Source organism: Tenrec ecaudatus, chromosome 6, assembly GCF_050624435.1.
Source record: "Tenrec ecaudatus isolate mTenEca1 chromosome 6, mTenEca1.hap1, whole genome shotgun sequence".
In the NCBI taxonomy this organism is placed as follows: domain Eukaryota; kingdom Metazoa; phylum Chordata; class Mammalia; order Afrosoricida; family Tenrecidae; genus Tenrec; species Tenrec ecaudatus.
The window spans coordinates 91,521,458-91,525,587 of NC_134535.1; the positions used below are offsets into that span (position 1 = coordinate 91,521,458).

The 4,130-nt window shown below is 43.5% G+C and overlaps 1 pseudogene; it reads right to left on the minus strand.

Moving 5' to 3' along the window:
- Nucleotides 1–2,962: 2,962 nt before the first annotated feature.
- Nucleotides 2,963–3,711, minus strand: LOC142451093 (coiled-coil-helix-coiled-coil-helix domain-containing protein 2 pseudogene; annotated as a pseudogene).
- Between the last annotated feature and the right edge of the window lie 419 nt (nucleotides 3,712–4,130).

A 4,130-nucleotide genomic window follows, 5' to 3' on the forward strand; every position in this document is an offset into this window, starting at 1 on the left:
TCATACAATTGATGAATGGATTGTGATAAGAGCTGGAAGAGCCCCCAATAAAATGATTTATAAACAAAAAGAAAAGACCTTGAGATGCAAACCTTTGATTCTCATTAACCCACAGAATATCAAACTAAGTATTTCCACAAAAACGAATCTCATAGATAAGAGATGTAAAAATTAACAGTGGGCAATGTAAGAGTCTGTAAGTATTAATCCTAATTGTTGCAATTTGCCTTTTCTTAAAACTAACCAGTGGGAATAGAATGAAGCAAATTGAACATTTAATTTCTGCTGACACATCAAAGGCCTTGAGGTTGTTCTCTCAGCAATAGAGTGATGCCAATAAACGATTTGGACCCTAGAGATACCACCTGAACTTGAGGGTTGGGATCAGCTAAAAGAATGAGCACAACAATTTATATGCATCATGGGCCAAGCTCAACCTTGGCCCTGAACAAAAGATGACCTCGGTCACTTGTCATGTTTGCTCTCTCCCCTTCGCTTTACTGTAAAACCCATGGTCTTCCAATGATCCGTTACGATGGTCTATTAGGGTCTTTCCCCACCACCTTTTCAGATTGCCAGCATCTGAATAAAGTACTTGTGAAAAGATGCAATCCCTGTCTCTGCTCTTTGACTCATTCATGGTTTCAAAAGTTGAACATTCATTAAGGAAAACTGAAGAAGAATTGATCCATCCAAATTATGGTATTGGCAAAGACATGGTGAATATATCATGGACCGTCAGAAGAACAAACAAATCTGTCTTGGAAGAAGTACAACCAGAATGCGCCTTAGAAGCAAAGCTGGCGAGACTTCATCTCATGTACTTTGGAAGCCCTATTGAGAGAAGTCAGTCCCTGGGAAAGGGTATTGTGTTTGTTAAAGTACAAGCGCTGCAAATAATGAGAAGACTCTCAAAGAGATGGATTGACACAGAGGCTGCAACAATGGGCTTCTAACTTAATGATTGTGAGGATGGCTCTGGACCGGGCAGTGTTTCTGTTGTACAAAGGTCACTATGCATTGCAACAGACTTAGCAACAATACCTCATAACAACAACAACAACAACATGGCTGCTTTCAAATTTCAGTAGCAAATTAAGAGTAATTGTGAAAGAGACAGGGCCTAACAGGTGACCCACAAATCTTAACATACTCAGCTTTACTTTCTGGCCCTTTCTAATAGAAAGTGTGTCATTTCTGATATACCAAGTAGCCTTGAAAGAGAAAACTAATACCTTGCTCCAAAGAAAAGAGCAGGTTTCCTCTTGTCCATATAGTAAATACAGTGTTTCTAAGCAGGGCCACGGGGGGCTTACTTCTCCTTATCAGGATTCAAGTTCGCTCAACTCTGGAGTCCTTTCCTGCAATGCAACCTGCAGTGGATAAGAGTAGCTGGAGCCTTCCGTGCAACACGATGATAATGGGAGCTAAATCGAGTAGTCTGGCTGCCGCGACGGTTGTAAGAAAGAAGTGGTCAAAAAAAAAAAAGTGGTCTTTTGTCGCCCACGTAGGAAAGCCATGTCGAATTTGTTGGCTGGTAATATGAATCCGTGGGAGCTGAAGCCTGTTCAAGCACTTAGCTGCTAACCAAATGAAAAGTTGGAGGCTCTAGTCTACCCAAAGACACCTCAGAAGAAAGGCCTGGCATTCTGCTTTGGAAGTCAGCCATTGAAAATTCCCTGGAGAAGGGTTTTGCTCTAACATTTAGGGGTTGCTCGGAGTCCGGTTTGACTCCATAGTAGCTAGTTTTTCACTAAGGTAAAACCTTTGACATTTCACAGCTGTTAACTGAATACCTACTAACCAGGCTTTTGATTCCAAAATTTAAAATGAAAACATAATATCTAGTGTTTGCTGAAAAAAACAAAAGCTCTGCCCATCCTCAAATTTAAATTGCACGACTTTATGGAGGGCATTGATATATAAAAATAATCATAAACTACCAATATTTCTGCCCCAGTCAATTCTTATTCTTTCCTCCTGCCCCACTATCAAGTTTACCCATAGTTCACCTCTCAGTAATTCCTCGTGGATATAATTCTACTGATCAAACATGACCAGGAACACTACACCCGCCCCCCTCACAATGAACTCTGATTGCAGCCCTGCATTTCCCTGGATGTGATTTGCATCACCCTTTATCTTCTAAGACATAGAGGGCCCCAGCACCACCATGAAAGGAGAACTGGGGGTGGAGCTCATCAATCAGACTTAGGGACCCTGTGCTGAGAACCGCCTAGGCCTCAGCAATACATGACAACCTCTGTGACCTCTGAGGGATGACTGGCTCTCAGTCAAAGACAGCAAGGCACTTCCTCCAAAGCACACAGAGAAAGCCTTCCCAGAGGGCTGGTGTCCTGAAGCTGGACTTCTAGCCTCCTGAATTGTGAGGGGCTATGTTTCTGTTTGTCAAAGGCAGACACGTGTCGTATTTCGGTTTTAGATAATTAGATTTTCAATCTATACACCATAAGAAAACAAGAGGCAATTTATTAACAGATTTTTTTCATATGGTAACACTTGCCTTATCCTAATATCACAGCAACTGTTGAATGGTGCAGTGACTACAAGGACAAAGGTGAGGATGACCCAGGACTGGGGAGCGTTCCATTCTGTTGTCCATTTGGTCCCTGTGAGTCAGAACCAAATCAATGGCACCTAACCATACACTTTTTGATATCACTATTGAGTGTCTTCTTAACCTTAATCCACATGAACTCTGTTGTCCTACCCAGACTTAGCAGACACGAGTCTTTCCTATTCTCTAGAACAGTCCCATCCCTCACCTGAGCCATCCCCCAATTCGTTATATGGTTTCCAGATTTGGAGAGATACATTTCTAACTTATTAGTAGAAATCCAGAACTTGATAACTCATTTGTTTGTTAGTGGACTCCTGAACCATTTATCTGAAATATCTTTTTTATTTTGACAGGAAATAACTTTATTTTTGTTAAAATTCAAATAATTATATCACAACAGCTAGATTAAGGGGGCCACACAAACCCAGCCCCAAATGTGACATCATCTCAATACAGAACAATGCCTTTTTCCAAGGTGATTCTGAAAGTAAGGAAGTGATTAATGATGGAAAAGAGGTTTAACTTGTACACGTTACATAGCTACTATCAGTTATTGATTTATACTAAATTAACTTGGTCATGAGAGATGTAGATCCCAGTTCCTCGGCCTGAATGTGATTAGGCCAATCCGTTTGCAAATTTGCACTGCTTCAGCACCTCACTGAAACCCTCGCAGAGCTTGAGGTCGCCCTGGTTCTGGGCACATTCCAAAAATTGCTTCATCTCATAGTGGCAAGGACCAAACTGCTGCTGCTGCTGGTACACCGGCTGGGCTCCCTGAGGCTCCTGGTAAGTGATGTCAGGCCTGGCGGGCTGAGTGCCACTCACCCCACCGAAGCCTTCAGTGATGGCATGGCCCAGTGTGTGCCCAACAGCAGAGCCCACAGCCACACCGGCTGCCGTGGTCGCCATCTGTGCCATCAGACCGGGTTGTCGGGGTGCAGCAGCAGGTGAGCCGACCACAGTTGGTGGGGCTGCAGCTGGTGGGTGGGCAGCTGGGGCTGGCCTGGGGGCAGCTCTCATCTGAGGGGCTCGGCTGGCCGGAGTGGCCACGCGGGAGGTACGGCTCCGGCTTCCGCGCGGCATCGTAACTACGCGGCGAGGCGGCTTCTCGGTGCGGGAAACGCGGAGGGCAGTGAAATATCTTTTAAGAAATGTCTCTAGTGAACCACCAGAGTCGATGTCGGTCGTCGTATCACTTCCCGAGTGGCATGTTTCAGAGGACATAATGTGTCACAGAGGATAACGTTATCATGGACTAGTTCTCTTATAACAAGAGTTCGTGACATTTTAAGGTTAGTAACGTTATTGTGGAAGTCAGACATAGGGAAAGAGATCCTGTTTCCAAACGAGTTTCCATCCATTATGACATTTGAATAGAAACATTTTTTTCCTGATAGCAGATAATTTTGATGATGAAAACCAGCCTATAGCATGATGACAGATGTTTAATATCCAGGATCTGGGCCAGAGGAAAGGGTGAGTTCCAGGAGACGAAGTTATTCCTTTAACCATTAAAAAAAAATAGAGGAAGAAATCTATATAACCT